General features: G+C 44.0%; 1 long non-coding RNA gene across 1 annotated transcript; it reads left to right on the top strand.

Moving 5' to 3' along the window:
* The first annotated feature begins 912 nt into the window (after nt 1-912).
* On the top strand, nt 913-9710 carry LOC125943808 (uncharacterized). The gene is made up of 3 exons (XR_007465906.1): nt 913-1043; nt 4917-4973; nt 9578-9710. It is a non-coding gene; the product is annotated as an uncharacterized LOC125943808 (long non-coding RNA).
* The last annotated feature ends 10961 nt before the right edge of the window (nt 9711-20671 follow it).

Below are 20671 nucleotides of genomic sequence, written 5' to 3'. Positions count from 1 at the left end.
TTATCTTCGGACGCAGTGCCTTGGCTGGGGCGTGCATAATCGCAGTGTTCCCCCGGGATTGGAAGATTGCTCATGTATGAAGACCCTCATTGGCATGTTCGATGTGCATGCCCCTTCATTATACAATCAATGACGGTGGAGCGTGCTTACTGCCATAACCTTGTGCCACCTGCAGTGGTACGGCAACACGGGTGTCACACGGTGCCCTTTCGTTTGTAGTAGAGCCCGAGCAATCGTGCACGATCGCAATTGAAAGTTGTCCGCGTGATACCCGTTAAGAGTCATGCAAAGGAACGGATTATTTTCTACCTGGCAATCTGTATTCGCGTTGTTTTTTTTTTTTTTTTTGACAGCTACCAGGCTGACGATTAACGTTCCGACGCAGTACGTCAGCATATCACGTATTCTGGAGGAGGATTGCCGCTTAAGTTCTGCCCATATGCGGCCGTAATTGTAAAAACAGATGCATGCGAAAGGTAATTTTTTAACTTAACCTTGACATAGAATAGTGGTGGCCAAACGTGCATTACGGACATTCCAAAGTTATATATATTCCTAACAAGTGTAAAAACAAACCAAACTATATGTCAACACTGATGTTGAAGGGAGGTTCACACTTACTGTCTCGAGTTGCATAGACTAATTTCAGCTTACACGCATCATTGCAATAATTCTAAATGCGCGCATGTGTTGTAAGTTATGCAGGGCAAATTTTTGTCAGCTCATTTTTCTAATAGAAAGTGCTTCATAAAGTTTTTTTGCAAAAAGTTAAACGAGGCCATTAGCACTTTATAAAATACTGTGAGCTATCTCACAGCAATAACAGTACTCAGTGACGAGCTTATATGCAATAGTGTAATTGCATATAAAATGTTTGTGCTTGCTTTGGATGACCGGTCAGAAAGTACTTATATCAGTATTCATTTGCAGCTGTTGCACCAGTGAAGGATGTCTGTGTGCCGCCTTGCATTCAGTTTCTCAGTCATGGGGGCCTGCTTGCAACACCAGTGGCAAAGCAGTCTTGCATTGTGCTATTTGTTCTGGTAAGCTGTGCCATTCTATCGTACATCAGTCATGCATATGCAGTCCTAATGGACATTGACTGCAAATGTTGGTTGAATGACAATGCCTATACAAGTATAATAATTGTTGCAGATGCATCCAAAAGATAAATGACGTTTTGTTCTTCCTGGGGCAACCAATTGGTTCAGCATGAGGACGTCGACTTGAAAGTGGGATTGTTTCATACTTGTCTCGGTTGCACATGAGTTGTGTTCAAAAAACACTAATAGCACCAGATTTCGGGATATGAGGCAACAGACTAAAACATGCACCAATAAAAATTCTTCGTTTAGTTTGCCTCTATGAGTATGCAAAAACACCTGCATACTGACCTCTAACACTGTCATGCATGGGCTTCATGGTAACTAAGTGTAGCCACAGTTAAGCTCACTGTTAGCCACTGCTCAGCTTACTATAATAGGTGAAGATGCCTCGATGGATTTGCGTGTGACATTGGAAGGTATCATAACAAGGTAAAATATAGCTTCAGTAGACAGCTGTGTCACGTGGTCAGATGGCCAAAATATATGAATATTTGATGGGAATGAACAGCACTACTGCCAGAATGAAGTGAAGGTGAAGGGCACAGCAACACATTCCCTTTATCCTGTCTATGGCACCATTCAGTTCCTTCCTATACATGCACCAACCAGCCCAGTTCAGAACGCTCTAGCAGTTCATCTGAAACAGCTTAATTTGTCTAGAAGATTAAGTGTATACACACTAGCATATGTGGGGGCTATTCTGCGAGTTTTGTATGTTTTAAACATGTGCCATGAGGATTCTTGATTGCTCAAAACTTGATATACAACTGCACAAAGCAGCATTAATAGCTACGTTGCTTCCCCATCTTGTGTCGAGGGTCTGTGCGTGTTTCCTAAGATAGTCCTTGTGTCGTCGTCCTGTTTGTCCAACATAATTACTGCTGCAGGGCAGTAGGATGTTGTAAACAGCACCAACTGCACTTCCTATGATCTCCAGCACATACTTCTTGATGCAAACTTCTCGTCTTGACCTGGTCCGGTTGACATTTTCGTACCTGACCAGTTTGTTGGCCCTGAAAATAAAAAGGTAGTTCCAACTCTTCCTAGCAATTTGTTTGAATTGACAGCTTCCTTTGTGTACCTATTGTATAGCAGTGATAGGCCTTGGCTTCCTTGAAGTACTCCGACTGAAGACTTCACCTATGTTCAGCTCCGTTAAATGCTTCTTGGCAACGCATGGCGAAAGGCAGTGCGAACACACTGTTAAAAGCAACCATACTTGGGTCTTGAAGCTCCCCTCCACTTCGTGGTAGTGCCCTTGTGTTCCTGTAGCAACAACAGGCTTCAGTGTTCAAGTGCGCTAATAGGAAAGGCCAAGACACTTTGAGTCTGGGGCATAGATCCAGCACAATGCTCACCACAGAAAACCTTCAAGCCAGATATTGGAGCTTGCCTTCCAGCAGTTTTACTTCCATGAGCACACCTGGCACTGTAGAGGAGACATTAAAAAATGGCTGAACTCCTTGAGTAGCCTTGCTTGGCAACTTCTCACAGACAAAAACACTGTCAGGTAACCGTAAAACACTAGCTATTGTGGGCACCAGTGTAGTAAAGTTATTTTGCTTCATTGGCAACTTTCTCCTCTATATTAGGTGAAGTAAGGCTACTAAATGGGTAGAGTGATTTTCTTCCTGTCTTCTCTGCAGTGCTAGATGAGTTCACGTACGGGGAAAAACTACCACTAGACAGTGATCTTCCATTTCTGGACCGCAGGGTTTCTTTGGTTAGTGTTATGTATGCTGGAGCTATGCCCCATGTTTGGAGGAGGGTATTCTGCCTTCCGCATCGGCACACTCTTTCGCTGTGAAGCTCATCACAGGAACACCAAAAGGCGTCCTCAAGAAATCGAGGCATCACCAAGTGGAGGAGAGCTTCTGAACCCATGTCTAACATTTCCTTAAAGTGTGGTGGCCACTGTTATATCATATTCACAAGGTCAGTCATAGTGTCAAAGAGACTGTTGGGAAGCTGGAACTTTCCTTTTATTTTTCACGTCGAGCAATCGGGGTACATTGTGCGAAAAGGGTGACTCGGACCGAGCCTTGACGCAAAGTGTAGCAAAAGGAAGAACAGCAGTTCATCAACTGTGCGGTTGTTGTTTACATTATCCCGCTATCTAGCAGCTGCAACTACGCAGGACAACAAGCCTAGTATAGATATGTTTGTCTGTAAACAAAATTCTTTGCCTGCATTCATGTTGTCAGCCTTCTCCCGTCTTTTCGTGCTGTCCCCAAGTAATCGCATAGGTACACTCTTACATAACTTGCAATTATAAGATTCATGCTTGGGAATATAATCGGAAACTGTGCCATATGGATGACATAATTCATTACACGTGGTGTTAAAGTGGCTGTGCAGTCTGGGTAGGGGCTTCAAATCTGCTTGTTATAGCAATTCATAAGTTGCTTCCAAAACTTGAGATACAAAGATTCAAGCTATGTCTGTGAAAACAGTGCATCATGTTACAAGGAACTGTTAGAACACTCATGGGAAATAGCTCGGTATTGCGAGAGGTTGTAGAAACTTGCTTCAACTTGCTTTCTACAGCATTTTATAAAGATGCTTTTTTAACTCCCGCATCTGTCGTGTTGTCTCATCACAAAACTGTAAACAAATATGAGTATTATGCCTTGAGTTTCAGTAAAGATTACATGAATATGATTAATCCTTTCCGACGCTATGCACACAATTCATTACACCAAGATAGTGCATTAATAGCAATGGCATTGATTAAAGTAAGGATATTTAAAATGTGTCCCGTACATCTTCAAACTCTTCTAATTGAAATAGTGCTGCATGTTTGAATTACACAGGCAAATTGTTTTAGTAAAGGAAGTATGAAGGTAGATGGTTGGGTACTTTGCTTGGTGTATGTAATTGTATGTATGTCACTTCTTTCATCGTTTTTCACAGTGTGTTGCACCAGTCATAATTTTTGAATGGCTGGATAGGTGCTATTCAAGCCTGGTAGACATCAAATAGTTGATGTTTGCAAATCTGATGTACTTGCACTGAGTTTTTGCATGGAGTGCACATTCCATAAACTTGACAAACTCACTAAAGAACTGAAAACTCCTAATCTATTGTACTTCTGTAAGCATTTTATGAATATGAAGATGTAAGAAATGTGGTGAAGTTAATTTTTCAATCACCACAACTAATTGGCATGTGAAAGGGTTAAGGAAAGAGGCTCCTTGAAACAATTTCTCGAAACATCGTAACATACCACTTGAGGGTCTCCAACCTTAACCTCTTACTACTGTTTTGCAAATCACAATATTGACTGAATGCAATATTTTTCTGACCAGTCTTTCATGTAATGTAAAGAAAGTTAACACGCCTAGTCTTACATGAAGATAAATTCGAAATCATTTATTTATAGCACTCACTTAGCAGCAGTTTTGAACTTTTCTTTATCAGTATAGTACTTGTGATTCACCTTTGTATTGCTGAGTACAGGTAGAGATATGGTTAGTTGTTTACTAGAAAGGATCCCAAATTTTCCACCTTCTGATTGTAGCTTAGACCGTCACTTGTACTTCACAAGGAGTGGACTGTGGTAGCTAGGAAATATAGTTTTCCTGAGAATTTCCATGCATGCAATTTTGATTCTGTCTGCTAGCATGTTTGTACTACAGCATGAATTTTATAGATTAGAGGCTCCATGAAGGTACATTCTGTCATTGAATGTCTATGAGATGGTTAAGCAGGTTGACTGTATCTAGTTACAACTCCTCATGTCCTGTGGCAGTTACGTTTGTGTGGTTTGGTGCTGTCAGTGTAAGATTAACGTTTCTTTCCTTCTCCTAGGAAGGACACAAGCATTGAGGAGCCATTTGACCTGCCACTACACTGATACGGTATTTGGTAGGTTCTATTACAGGTTTTCTTTCGTGTATTAGTACCTGCTATAATTCTGTATAACGTGTTCAGACCTTTAGTCAGCAGGCTGTTTGACAACAGGTGTTTACAAATGAATAACTAACAATATTTTCAAGGTAATTAGTGATGCAATCGTTGCGCACTGCTGCATTTTCAGCAAATTACTAGATGAGCCATCCAGCAAGTGCTGCTCTCCTGCCTTAATGCACAAACCTTCAAATACTGTTAACCCTATATCACAAGTGTACAGCAAATGGAGATGACTGTTCACAGCGACAAGTTCATAATATTTACTTACATGCAAAAGGGAGTCAAACGTCAGGTACACATTTCAAGTTTTCCAAAACAAGTTCATCATCATAGTGCATAAATGAACAAGTAACTTAGCGCAATAAAAATACACAGGCGCAAGAAAGGGAGACAAAGACAAGCGCTTGGTGACTCAGAAGTGTGTGACATACATGTTCCAACCAATTATTATTTTCTAAATTTTCTTCTACTGATCCAGGATTCCTGTGACTACTTGCTTTAGGTAACATACTTTGTTGCCTTCTTGCCCTAGAAAACATAACTAGTGCCTTCTTGCAGCCCTTTAAACTGGCAACATCTTCACCACCGACAGTAGAGCATGTTCAGATAAATTCAACTAGACATGCCTGGTGACCACTTAATTTTGGTGAACAAATTTTATTTTGTGCCCGAGCCTGACGACAATGAAATCAATGATATCTTCTATTTTGTTCTAGCGCAAGCTGAACGACAAGGACAACAGAAAGGCAAATTTGACGAACAGCCAGCGTTAACGTTCAACAACAGATTCGTTTCCAGTTCTCATCACTATATATACACTGAGAACGTCATACAACACGTGTAAAAGCTCGGTAAACATGAACTAAAAAAACGGGAACCACACGCATGCAGTTTTTTAGCCACATAGATTGACAGATATGTAGACGTTTAACGCGAACAAAGATCGCATCATCTTCAACCTGCTTCTACTCATGATAAATGTTTTTTTTTAATCTAGGTTTGCACTTGCATCTTTGGCAGTGAAGGGCAAGAAAAAAAACCATCAGCAGCCAGGTATTTACTTTGTTATTGTGTTCTCGTAGCCCGTCATTTATACATCTACCAGTTTGACCAATGTAGGACCGTCCACACTCAAAGGAATGTCGTATACAACACACGTGATGCAATCAATGAATTTGTTTTTATGTTCATTTTCGCATGCAGTATCCGCAATTCTTTCTGGCTTTGTCTTCCTACACAGGCTCCCCAATTTATTAGGAGCCGAAAAAACTATGTTGATATCAGACCTTCCAACAATCTTTATTCTGTGGGAGAAACTATGTATGTAGGGGATGACAGCAACCTTTCTTTTCTTTATGTCGGTATTTGTACCATTCACTTGCTCGGACCCTTTTTTCACTTGGCTCGGGTAACCAGCGCCGCTTAAACGTGAGACTTGCCATCTGAAGCTATTGTGCATTAGGTGCATTGTGCATGGCTTCTTGAGCGCTTCACTGAAACACACCTTCATGATTCCCCTCTTCAAGTTTTGTATGCACGGAATGAAATGGCAAAAGTGGCTTACTTGCCCTAGGTTCTTAACCCCAGCAGGTTTTGTTATCGGTGAGCACAAAATTAATGTGAAGGAATCCAAACTTCCCGTCACATGGCTATCCTGCACCTAATGCACGATAGCTTCGAACGGCAAGTCTCACGTTTAAGTGGCTTTGTTTACCCGAGCCACGTGCTCATGTCAGTCGCAGCAGGACTGCTTAAAAAGGCACAGCAAAAAGGTTCTGAGCAGGTATATGGTACAAGTACCGATATAAAGAAAAAGATTGCTGGAAGGAGTGACATCAATGTTGTTTTTTCGACGCCTACTAAATTAATGAGCCTGTGTGGGAAGTCAAGGCCAGAAAGAATTTTGGATACTGCATGCGAGAAGGAACATAAAAGCAAATTCATTGATTATATCGCGTGTGTTGTATACCGCATTCCTCTTGGGTGTGGAGGGTCCTACATTGGCCAAACTGTTAGATGTATAAATGACAGACTATGAGAACACAATAACAAATTAAATACCCTGGCTGCTGACGGTTTTCTTGCCCTTCATTGCCAAAGATAAGTGCAAACCTAGATTCAAAAAAGCAGTCATCATGAATAGAAGCAGGTGCAAGATAATGCGCTGAACTATAGACACTAGAAACATATCAACATTTGGTGACGCATGCATCAGTAAGCCTTCAATTTCATTATCCTCGAAAGAGCTTGATTATCTTTGTTCGCGTTAAACGTGTACATGTGTCAATCTGTGTGGCTAAAAAAACTGCATGCGTGTGGTTCCTGGTTTTCTTTAGTTCATGTTTACCGTGCCTTCACACGTGTTGTATGACGTTTTGAGGGTATATATAGTGACGAGAACAGGAAATAAATCTGATGTTGGAAGTTAACACTGTGTGCATGTCAAATGTGCCTTTCTGTTGTACCTGTTGTTCAGCCTTGCGCTGCAATAAAATAAAAGATGCCATACAAACAAGCCCCTATAGCTACCCTCATTGTTAGTTTCGCAAGAAAAAGAATTGTCTTTGAAAATAAAATATAGAAGCACCTGTTCAGTTGGAAGCATTTTTTTCTGGATTCTGCCAAATCCGTATTTTGATTAATCCCAAAGAAAAAGTGTTGTGGCTATGGCTCTAAGAATATTTTGGCACAGACTGCAGGCAAATAGCATGAATTCCAACTAATTACCACGGAGTATCCCTGCTACAATATAAAGTAAAACTTTGAAAACACATCATTGCACATGTTTTAAGTTCAGTGTGTTTTTCCTCTGCATCTAATAACAGCACGGAATTTGGCCATCCTGTTGCCATTGAAGTCGCAAACATTTGGGCAAATAGCTCTGTCCTCGTTGACTCTCAAAATCCACGAGAAGCGCTCATATTTGGACATTGCTTTGGTTTGAGCTTTACTTTAAAATTTCTTTAGGAGAGGCGGAATTCCCGAATTAAGCACGTCACCCAAGTAATGCTGTCTGGAACGACATGTTGCATTATTTGTTTGGTTCTGGGGTTGCCAGTCAAGGAATGGACAGAATAAACGGTACTGCCTGTAGCTGCCACATATGGGGTCCATGTGTACTTGTTGCAGGTTCATTTACGTCGCGAAAGTGCTACAGGCTACTTCGAAAAGCACAGACTGACAAAACGGCAAATTTTTGGGGGAACACAGTGACTTATGTGGATTGACCTTGGGTGGTGTGTCTATAATTATAACTTTTTAAGGGGGTGGAGATAGTATGTTGACGCACTGCCGACCATAACTTTCAATTATCATTGCTTAAGTAAAAAGTATATTGCACATTGATACTTTCATGACAAAAACCAACCAAATCTGAAAGAGGCTGAAAGGCACACATGTTGTATTGCAAGGCATGCTTTCTTCATATTGTTGCTAATTTATAAGCTGGTCATCTGGACAGTACCTCTGGCTTGGTTGTTTTGCATCGGAATTGTACAACATGAGTGGTTTAAGCTCATTTTAAGAGTGCTTCATTGTTTTGGGAAAACAGTGGTATCTGCAAGGTTTTCTATTAGAGCAGTGAAAGTTGAAAAGCCATGGTCCGCAGTATGGTGGGGGTCGTGGTAGCTCTACCTACATGCAGAAAATGTAATCTCTGACTGTCAATGTGCACATGAGAGTTTTGCCTGTTCCAAGTGAGCCATCAAATAACTTGGGTAGATTTCATCTGAAGTTTTTCATGTTATAAGGCTAAGAACATATACCAACAAGGCAGAGTATGACATTTTTTTAGAGCATTGGTGGTTACATTTGTGACTTGGAAATCATTTATTGTTGATGTATCTGACTAAAAACAGTGATGATGGTGGTACAGTAAACCTTGTTACAAGAGGCACCCAAGGGACTCGGGAAACGTGTCTCTTGTTACCAAGGTCTCTTGTAACCAAAATTCTAAAAACACTGAGGAGTCGGACTAGACCACTTTATTATACATGAGCACCAAAGTGTGTTTAAACGCATCTTTGATGCGAACAGAGCTGTCTCATGGAAACATGTCTATGACTCCGGAGTTTGATTACCGGCATACTAAGCGACCAGCACCGTATACGCTGTGACAGAAATCCAACTCAATGGTACTCTGTCACAAAGTCGGTGTTTGAGCGCGACGATTATAGAAGCATAATGGCAGAAAATTCAGTGAAATTGGTAGTCTCAACCATGTGAGGAATGACAGCCGGCTGCGGAACGAAACAAAATAGAGCCAAGGGAGTGAAAATTGCAGCGCAAACCGGTTAGTACGACGTTAGCCGCATTACGTGAGCGTGTCTCGGTTGTGTCTCTTATAAATAGTGAAGAATTTGCTCCATGGACATAAAAAAAGTTGTCCTTAGTAACCGAGTGTCTCTTGTAACCATGTCTCTTGTATGCAATGTTGTTAACATGGCGAACATAGGAAAACCAACCAAACCATTTTGAAATGTCTCTCATAACCGAGTGTCTCTTGTAACGAGATTTTACTACTAATAAAGAGTCTTGATTGTTTTTTTTTTCCTTTTCAGGCAAAGGCAGGAGGCATCTGCAAGCAACCAGTCATTCCGATTCTCAACCAATCCTTCTCGTCAGCCCATTTCTAGTGTCTTATCTTGCAAGTTTTTTTCAGTAAAGCACAATAAACACGCAGTTTCATTCAGATTCAGGTGGCTTGTTGCTTTTTGGGCACGAATTTGTATGTATGCTTTGTACACGTCATGTACAGAACTCAAATGCAACATGGCAACACTGACACGAAGATGAAGCGGTGTTGAAGACAGTTACACAAGGAGGAAACGTGCACACACAGCATTTTCAGTGTGGTGTGTGTCCACTTATGTGCATTGATTTCTGCCCCATTTCAAGCTATATCTGATGTGAGTTAGCCATGTTGAAATGTACAACTTGGTATAACTTATTTCAATGAAACAAACAATTTTCTCATTTGCTGGAGATATACACCCGCATCATCATTTACAAAACAAATTTTGCACCTGTTGATACGAAGCACGATAAAGCTGAACAAGTTCATACGGATTCATGGTACAGGCACGCAAGCATAGAAGACATGGACACAAGAACAAAAAGAAAGTGTTTCTGTTTCCTTTCTGTTCCTTTTGTGTGTTTTATGTGCATACCTTTCCTCACTACGGTCTGTCCGTTTTTAATTAGGAAAGTACGGTGCTCAATTTACAGAATTTCCGTTCTACGGAGCTCACCGTTTTGTATTTGGAAAATACAGACAATTCCGTAATCACAACTACGGAAATAACCATTTTCCATTCGACGGAAATCACCGTTTTCCATTCGACGGAACTCTCCGTTTTCCATTCGACGGAAATCGCCGTTTTCCATTTGACGGAACTCTCCGTTTTCTATTCAACGGAAAAAATTTTTACAGACTATCCGTTTGACGGAAACGCTGTTTTTCATTTACGGAAAAGTGTCCGGCAACATTTTACCTTCAACTTTCACCGTAAACTGCAGAATTTTTTTTACAGTGTAATGAAACAATTAAAGGAACGGCATGTCTCACATACTCGTAGAGATATGTGCATATCTGTTGCATTTGTTGAAGTGCGGTACCACATGGGCCACCCATGTGATACCGGCAGTATAATCATTCGGAAGGTTACGTGCACGAGTTTAAGCAATTTCTAATAAAGAAACACTGTCATGATGTTCTTACATAAGTTCACTGACTGCAGGCGTCCCCCATAACTGCACTATTGGTTAGGAAGTAGTGGTACAAGCGGATACACCTTGACTGTGTGCATTCGAGTAGCGTCAAGTAGGAAACATTTATCACCTACTACTCTCGCCTAATGCTCATAAGTTCAGGAACTATGAAATACCATCCTTGTTTAGCAAAGCAAGTCAACTTTTGTGCATCCGTAGAAAACCCCATTATTCGGAACAGTTTCAGCTGCTTCTGCAATATGCTTGATGGTTCAACGAATGTACGTACAGCACGACTTGTATATTATAAGCGGCTGCTTTCAGTTATCCGGTGCACTAACAAAGCGACCATAATGAAACAATTAAATGAACGGCATGTCTCACATACTCGTAGGGATATTTGCAGATCTGTTGCGTTCTTTGAAGAAGAAGAGTGCGGTACCACGTGGGGCACCCAGTTTTAAGGGGTTGCAAACATGGTGAGACTGTCAAAAAGTTTTCCTTGTATGATTCAAGTTAGCAGATTTACAGGCTGGCCCGAAACAGGGCGTTTATATCGAATCACAGCTAGGAACTTCTGAAGCAGGACTTATTAACACCCGTGCGTTAAATCTCTCAGGAACTGCGCCTCTGCGCAACTGCGACGACTCTCCGGCAGTACAATCAATCGGAATAACAGTCCTCACTTGCATCGGTCACTCACCTTTGAGACTTCAATAGTGCTGTTATGCGTTACATTCGAACGGGAACAACTATTCGGCGTCGTATAGTATATCAATAACACTTGCACACACACACACACACACACACACACACATATATATATATATATATATATATATATATATATATAACATGGCTTTGTCTGCTATGAATTTTATCGATGTGGAGTTTCACTAATAAGTGTGTTTGTTACTGCAAACACGTGCGCTTGTTCCGGTCGGGAGTTCTCACTTTTTCAATTAGTGCATTTAGCATATTTGTCATTTTCCCTTATATATATCGTGAATATATATGTCTATGTACCCCTTGATTTATTTATCTAAAAATACATTAGTCATTCTTCGTGCCACGCAGCTAATAAACCTGGTTTATTTCACTCTAATATTGTTTTCTTCGATCATTGTCACTGATCAATATCCACCAACGAGAAGCGCGCGTAAAATGACACGATATCAATAATAAAATTTTCTTACGTAGCTTCATGTTGCAGAGATACCAATTACTTTTAGAAGACAGAGGTAAAAACAGCAGTTCGTCTGGCTTAAACTACATTTGGTACTGGCCGTCAAGAGTCATGGGCGCACTAAAGCAACTAAAACATAAAAAAGTTAGCAGTGGCTTAGCTCGGCTACGTCAGGATATACATAGCTTGAGCGAAGGTTCAGCTGGTTGCTGATTAGCATGATAATCAAGCAGATTAGCTTGATTATCATGCTTCCTGCTGCTTCAATAACACACACACGGTATACTCACTATGTGACACATGTATATTTATTTATTTTTTGCTCAACGTCTGGTTGCTTCTCTATTGCTACAAAGACGGCTCGGTGGTCAGTGTAGTAACATGCTGCCGTATCTACAGCCCCAACGCAGTATGTTGAATTGATTGTCTGTCTGTGATACACAAGTGGTTCCCCATTAGGTCGTCTGTACAGTTAGAACACTGGCTAAGTCCAGGTTAAACGTGTCCTTCAAAGGAACACCAAGAGAGTCTGGAGCACCATTGAAGTCACCAGCCACGACACACAGTTTAATTGCCGCACGACTAGGTATAGACGTAGCCAATACGTCTATAATGTCCTTAACTTAATTGTTCGGCGACACGTACACGGCTTCGATGACCACACCGCTTTCGTCAAGCTGAACGGGACAGGCTTCACCCTTGGGCACCGTTACGTTTGGCAGTTCACTGGCAGCAATCCCATTCCTCACATAGATACAGACTCCAGTGCTTCTGGTAGCGTCAACACGACTGACTAAACGTTTCACGCATGGCACTACTTACCGGCGTCAACTCTTTCATGTACCACAGTCCTTCACACGCGTCGCACACATATCCAAAGGGATTGTTTACGAAGTCCGTCTCGAAGGTCCGAGTCGCACTGGCACTTTCGCTAAGTTTCACCGTATAATCAGTCAATCGGCGAGCCTTGATATCATCGACGGCGTCTTGTTGCTGCTGCTGAGATGGTCGGGAACGTCGGTCAGCCTCCTGGCGACGCCGCTTTGTTATACCTTCCTCCCTTTGCTCCGGTGTCGCCGCAGCACATTTAGCCTCGTTCTGTTCGTTCTCTCTACGCTCAACCGCTAATTGGCAGGCAACTACTTCGGGATCAGATGAGTTAAGCTTCTCCGCTCTTCTGCGCCGCTGAGCAGCAATTTCGCTCTCTTTCTCCACGGCTATACTACAGTGGCAAACGCCCAGCGCAAACAATAAAACGCCCATCGCAAACGCCGGGCAAACGCCCGGAGCGCCAGCTGCGCGCCGTGTGACGTCACTGCTCCTCGCGCATGCGCAGCACGGCTCTCCAGGAGCCACATGAAACTGTTCAACCTCGGCCAGTGTAGCTCACGCTACAAAAATGTACTGCACAGACGTTCTGCGAGAAAAACTGGTCGTCCGCCAGCTTCCGCGTAGCGAACGCGCGCTCGCTAGCAGACGACGCGCTTGACAACGACAGCAAAATTGAAGACGTCGCGTTCGACGCCTCACGTCGCGTTCGTCGAATCCACGCCTCAAATATATGTGTTTGGCAAAATGGTGCAAACATAAATTTGCAGTTGAAATGAAGCACTATTTTAAGAGCGTACTATGCGCAATCGGCCTCGGCGCCCACAGCGAAAGTACGTTGAATATGCCGCGGAGCGCGTCTCCACCGCAATCCAGTTTGCTCGCAGCGCCCTCGCACATTTTTTCCACACGCGGTGCCTCAGCGGGAGAGTGCCGTTCGGCCCACTCGACCATTGTCTAGTACACTCTAGTGCTGTGTGTTCTCGGCGCTCAGTGTCCGTTGAAGCGATAGACAACTGTACGAAGGTCACTTCGCTCGCTGCAGCGGCCGCGTTTCCTCACGCCAGCGTTTCTACAGCGAGTGTCCGCGGTCATCGAGTGTGATGTGTTCATGTTTAATGTGTGCGCTGGCACCATGCTTGTTAATTTATTCACCAAGCGAATGTTTACATGTCGATACAGCCGATAAAACAGCTATCCTTACTTCGTATGGCTCTCTGCTAGCATGCTATCGCAATCGATGCTTCGCCTTTCGAGCAAACCTGCGACTTTTTTTCAATTTAAATAACAAAGATTTATAATGCGACGATTATTTTTGACCAATATTCTTATTCGATCGACTCAAAATTTACACCATTCGAAAAGCCCCAATATAAATGCAAGGCCATGGATTCTGTGGCTTTAATTAACCTTGTACATGTTCAATAACATTGTTTTCAATTCAATATACAGGGTGTCCCAACTATCATGCACCAAGATTCAAAAACATGCAAATGCCACGTAGCTGGACAGAACCAAGTTAATGTTGTTTGCCATCGCTTGGAGGTACTCAGATTACTTTTTTAATTCCTAATTACATAGTAAGCCTTAATTAATTAAACAACTTCTCAAACATTATAATTAGATGAGATGTGCCAATGACAAAATTATAGAGCAAGATGAAAAAAATTACACCATCTTACCGTAGGGTAACCCTGAGTATACAGTATGCGAAGCAGCCACGGGGTCGATTTAAGTTCCCATTACGCGAGCCCTCGTTGCATCAGTAGCAGCTTCTCGGCGGCGTTGACGTTTTCTTTCGACTTCGCGAGCCCGAAGTTCGGGATCGGCCTGTCGCCGCTGACGTTTCATGGCAGCGGCTCGAGCCCTCAACACCGCATATCCACGAAATGAATGATGATGAGTGGGCCAAGCACCGGGGGATCATTAGGGCAAAACGTGGGAAGCGTTCTCCGGAAGCCGGATGCTGGCTTCCGGAACTGGAAGTGGAACCGGAAGTGGAACAGGAATCCAGCTTCCGGTTCCGGCTTCCGGAAGCCGGAGCTTGGCGTACATGTGCAGTAGGGGTACAGTGGCTAGCTTCTAGCCACTGTAGTAGGGGTGTGGACGCCGCACGGCGGAGAGAGGGACATAGCCCCGACCATAGGCTGCTTCGCATTTGGAGGACGCTTAAACTTCGCATTCAAGAGTGGAACGCGATAGCATTAAAAGATCCCTGACTGTTTCTCACACTTCCCGGCAACTGCAGCTTATGTAACCGTAATGTTTACCGGGTAACACTGGCGGTGAACGCTATGCACGAAGGCGCGATTTCTGGTAGAAACGCGGCCTCTTTCGTGGGGCGGCCTTCTTTTATTGTTTGAGAAGATTTAGCATAAAAGGCATGCGCTGTCCATGTTTTGTTTCATGACAATTGTTTGTGGGCTGACCCTCTCAAAATTCCGAGGAATAACTTTGTAAAGAATGCAGGACAAAGTGTGAGCAACTTTAGTGGTAAAGTATGTTTGGAGGGCCTGCGTGGTTGGGGATGATTTCCTCGGCCGCGGGCGGCATTTCCGACGCCGACGCCAGATTCTTTGCGACACGGGGCCCTAAACGCTATCGCGTTAAAGCTCCCGATATAGCTTTCCGGTGCTCAATACGCGTTACATAAAAGTGTTTTTCCGAGGGTGAAAAAAAATCACAGCATATCCACGGGGTGAATGATGATGAGTGGGCGAAGCTCCGGAGGGAATCATCGGATCTCCCGCTTAAGGGGACGCTAGCACAAACGCGTTAGAAACGTCCAGTACTCTCTAGTAAGGGGGAGCGGCCACAGCGTCTTACGCAGCCATTTACACATGCCGGAATGTGCACCGCGTTTGCAGACGCCATCACATGACTGCTGAGAGAGTATACCCCCCGTATTCATAAACGCTCCTCGACTTGAACTTGACTTGCCACCGCCTTGGGCAGCGCGTTCGAAACGCGTTGAATGTAAAGCGGAGAGGCCACAGCGTCTTACACCAGCTTCTTACACGGGCCGTAACGCGCTAGCACAAACGCGTTAGAAACGCGCTAGAAACGCGGCCTTTCGTTAATGTTGGGTATTTATTGCCATCGTGGTGCGGGTGTCTATGTGCGCTTCGGGGCGTAGTGGGCTAACGCCGCGCGCTCGGAAGCGAGGGGTCCCTGGTTCGATTCCTCGCTACGGACACAACTTCGGAATTTTTTTTCTCATTTTTCTCAGACTGGTTACACACTACTACTACGACGACGGGGACGGAACGGGTGCCGCTATAAGGAGCTTCGCTCCTAAAAAGCCCGCGAGTACACGCAAAGTGCCTCGAGCGGCCACTTGCGCCTGACCAGAGTTACCCCGTGTCGCGAAGTGCGCCGCAGGTGACCACTGGTGTCGTTTTGCTGGAGACCAAGGGGCGCGGCTTCCTTACGTTAATCTGTGGTGTGCACTGCTGCTGTGTGGAGGCCTGCCTGCCCTGACTTTCCCACAGGTCCACAAGCACCAATGACCCCAAATATTTAAGGGAAGCAATTTTTGCAGTCGACGGTCTTGCCACGTTACAAATGCCATAACCCAGTTTGAAGCCCGAGCCCAACTCATATACTGGATCTGCGTGATTAACTCCTCCTGCGCGAGCGGCGTGCGCGAGCGGCGTGCGCGAGCGGCGCGGGCTTGCAGGCGCGAGCCGCTGGTTTCGCGCTCGTTCCGTGGGTGCCCCGGCGTTAGGGTTATCTTTGAGCGCACGGTCACACAATGTTCAGAGTTCGATTATTCGAGTAAAGGTCTACACTCTGCATCTCGGTCAGCGTCAAACGATGCCTTGCAGCTTTAGCAATCCGAGGGTACCGAATTGGCTCAGTTTCCAGTCAATGTTCCCAACAAAATCGCGAGAAAAGCAGGAGCCCATGTGAGGTGCGACTGCGCTCCTCAGCCCCCTGGCCGTTTTATGGAGCGCGCACTTGGGCGCCCGTTTCTGTGACGAGCGTCGGCGTTGGCGTCGCCACTTGTAACCGAGCGAACGCGCACAGCGAGAGTACATTCTAACCACTGTAGCGAGAGATGACAGCGAACACTGAGTGCAGCGCGGGCGCAAGGAGGAAAGCGGAGAGGAGGGGACAGCGGAGCGATGACGTGGAAAACGGAGGAGGGCATGGTGAAATAGTGAGAAAAAAAGCGTAGTGCGGCGTCATGGCTACAGTACCAAAAAAAAAAAAAAAACGCCAATCATTCCACGCGAATACGCTTCAAATGTGATAAAAGACGCGAGATCGAAATACGGGTGTCGACGCTACCTGGAGCTTCTTTAACCATTTTGCTGTGACGTCATAGATTCTGACAGCGTTTGCACGGACATAGGTACTTCTTTATCAATAAATATCAACAATATTGTATTCAAGAAAGAGCCAATCACTGAATTACCAAGTTACAAGAACTTTTACTCATCCGCAACGGTGTAAACGTAAAAAAATAACATTTTTAATCTGTGACGTCACACTGACATCGGTGCAGAACATTGAGGTGTCGGCGCAAAACTTGGATGTTTCATTTCTGACTTTGATTTTATTTCCCAACATACAACCTATTACCGCGATTTTACGAAAACAGAATTATTTAGTCCGCCTTTAAAACTTTGAAACATTGAAAGGGTGGCTTTAAAAACATGCATGTATTTGACTGTCACGATGCCGTGTTGCCGAATGCCATGAGGTCACTTGAGATATAAAAAAGCAGGTCAAACGGCCTTCGGCTGAACTTGTCGTGTTTACGTAAACACGAAGGTATGCGTTGAAGCCGTTGATTGATGCGACACAAGATCCATACCTTTGTTGAGTTTGTTACGCACAATTAAGAAAAATCGTGAATTCTTTTTAAACTGCAGGAAACGTCATTACAGCAATGCTTGAATCAAAGTAAAGCTTCGTACTTTACAAGACATTCTAGCGACAAAAGTATGCTAACTATCTACTCACAGGAAAATGTCTTGGCAGCACTAAAGTTATGTTTCTAAATATAGCATGCGTGACAGAAATTGCCGTAGCCTGTTGCTGGATGGACACAATTCGTGTGCTATTGCACAAAAATTACATGCCTATTTTACAGCGCGTATTCAAGTGGTGTCATATTCTTGGTCAGTGCTATTGAAAGGGTTCGTCGCTCTGGTGTGGTTTGTGGCCCGTTTAGCGAACAGCCTCATCTTCGATCGACGCGTCCGCTTGCTTGCTCTGGTCGGGAGGTCCGTGGACTCCGTGGTGAAGTCCTTCAAAAAACATGAATAATGAAAAAAACATATTTTCTGAACACGTTGCTGCATTGATATGTAATCGTGCGCGGCCATGTCCTTCATAGCACCATATATCAACCCAATTATGTCTCAAACCCTCTGCTTTTTATTACAAATTCAGGAGACTCAGTGTTGGTCAAGCTGCTGCTGCCGTTACCCGCCGTGGTTGCTCAGTGGCTATGGTGTTGGGCTGCTGAGCACGAGGTTGCGGGATCGAATCCCGGCCACGGCGGCCGCATTTCGATGGGGGCGAAATGCGAAAACACCCGTGTACTAAGATTTAGGTGCACGTTAAAGAACCCCAGGTGGTCCAAATTTCCAGAGTCCCCCACTACGGCGTGCCTCATAATCAGAACTGGTTTTGGCACGTAAAACCACATAATTTAATTTTTTTTGCTGCTTCCGTTACTGTCACGTTCACTTCCCTGGTGGTGCAAAACATTCCACTTTCTTTTCTCAACCTGTGACGCGCAATCTTGTAGAGCGAGAAAGGGAAATGATTTGACAAAAGGTCAATTTCTGCCTGACGACTTCTTTATGAAAAAGCATAGCTGATGTGAACAAGACCCTCACAGAGCATCGTTGCATGTAATTTATAAAAAGGTTGTTCAATATCTCGCCAGTTTGCGAAGCTCGCGCGCAGTCTTTAATTCAATATTACCGAACAGGGTCTGAGCGTTTTGATAAGCAATTCTTGTCATACAAGTCAGAATCTAACTTTGCAATGAAAGTAAGCCTGGTCCAATGTTCCAGTGTAAAATACATGAAATAAAATTCATACTAAGGAATTATTTCGGAGTTACGAACTATGATATATTACTTTCAATATTGGTGAATTAGGATGTCTGTGATCTGTGCCTTTGTGCACTTTCGATTGATAATAGAGTCAATTCAAGCATTATTAGGTTACTGTAGATGACAGTCCCCCATACGGAATTATTTCAATGCGGCTTCCTCACGACATGCACCTTAATTCCTTTCCTTTTAATAGTCATATGGTCACGTTACAGAAATAACCGAAGGATCAAGCGAAAAGGTGTATTTACGAGTTAATCACAAGCTAGGCAACGATATGTCAAACAAGAGAGATGCCGGAACGGATCCCAGGTTGACCTGTCAAATATCGTGTCATATTGTTGTGGATAAACTTGCTCTCCGCGCCACTCCTGGTTGCTCCGTAACAGCAGTAATGTCTGAATATTTATTGTGAGCTAATCTTTATACTCCTTAGGTGATCAACACGAGCTTTTTTCTCAGTTATTGATCAACTGAAAACCATACCGAAACCATTGTTCTGTGCCCCATAATTTTGAACGCTAACCAGCGCAACCGTTTGCAGAGGTAACGGGGTCAGAATTAACAAAGCTCTGCGCTCGTAGGTGCTCTTTGCCCTTGGCTGGTGGCCTTATTTAATCATATGCGCAGCATCAGAATTGCCCGGAATTTGGCCGTATGATAAATCACAACATAAGAGATTTTTTAATATCGGCCCAGGTAACAGTTATATAGCAGGTTTGAATTGGTTGTACCTATTTACGACTCGTCCATGAAAAAGCTGAAGAAGTTGCACACATTGGGTAAAAAAATTGTCGCGGTGAGCTGGCTTCCTTTCTAGAGGTGACTGATTTGTGAAGAAGGCGACCTGATTACGAGGACGCAGCAACGGCTAACGCACGCGGACGCAGCAATTTCCAGTTTCCGTGGTCATAACTGCTGTCGCCGTGTAAACGTGCCATAGAAATAACATATTGAAACGGGCAGAGATATAAGGTTTAATGGGACCATGTTTACTGTGCAGAACATATGGCCGTTACATCAGTTTGGCCGGACGTTAGGTTTGACCCACTATGTCGTTTCTTTCGTCTTGTTGGTGGTCGTCTCCTTTGTCCCTCTCGTGGCACTGTGACATAACCCCCGGCGGGGAATGCGCCGACCCGGTGCCTTCTAGACGGTGGTCACATAGTAAGTCTTGAGACGACCCACGTAGACGATATCAGATGACTTGGACGACGGAGAAGCATCGGCTGAAGTTATTTCATAAGTGACACAACTGAGCATTCGGACAACGCGGTAAGAGCCAGATTACTGGTAGAGAAGTTTTTCCAATAAGCCCACACGCCTAGAAGGAGTGCAAAGGAATACGAAGTCGCCGGCAGACAACTGGACATCACGATGACGGTTGTCATAAAGATACTTCTTTATAAAGTCTTTTTGCCTGCGACTCAGAAAAGCGACGGTGGGCAATCTGGCGTGCATTGGCGGCTGTAGCTATTGCGTCGCTAGCGTACTCAGACGGGAACTTAGAGCAGTTGACAGGAGCGTGTAGTAAGACAATGTCGGGTCATCACCAAAGAGGAGATAGAAGGGGGAGTGGAGAGCGGTGTCATGACGTGACCAGTTGTACGCGAACGTCAAAAAATGGGAGCGCGGCATCGCAGTCAGGATGATCTGAGGAGACGTACACATCGAGAGCGTATATATGTAAGTGGTCGGTTCAGGCGTTCAGTGAGGCCGTTTGTTTGAAGGTGGTATGCTGTCTTGTACTTGTGTTTCGTGGGCCGTGGCACAAGAGCGAAGTAGATCTTCGATAATCCTCGATAAAATAGTAGCGACCCCTGTCTGTGAGAAGCTGGTGAGGAGCTTCGTGG

This window comes from Dermacentor silvarum, chromosome 3 (assembly GCF_013339745.2).
Source record: "Dermacentor silvarum isolate Dsil-2018 chromosome 3, BIME_Dsil_1.4, whole genome shotgun sequence".
NCBI lineage: Eukaryota > Metazoa > Arthropoda > Arachnida > Ixodida > Ixodidae > Dermacentor > Dermacentor silvarum.
Note: the sequence above shows the minus strand (reverse complement) of the source record. Positions and strands in the feature narration are given on the sequence as shown.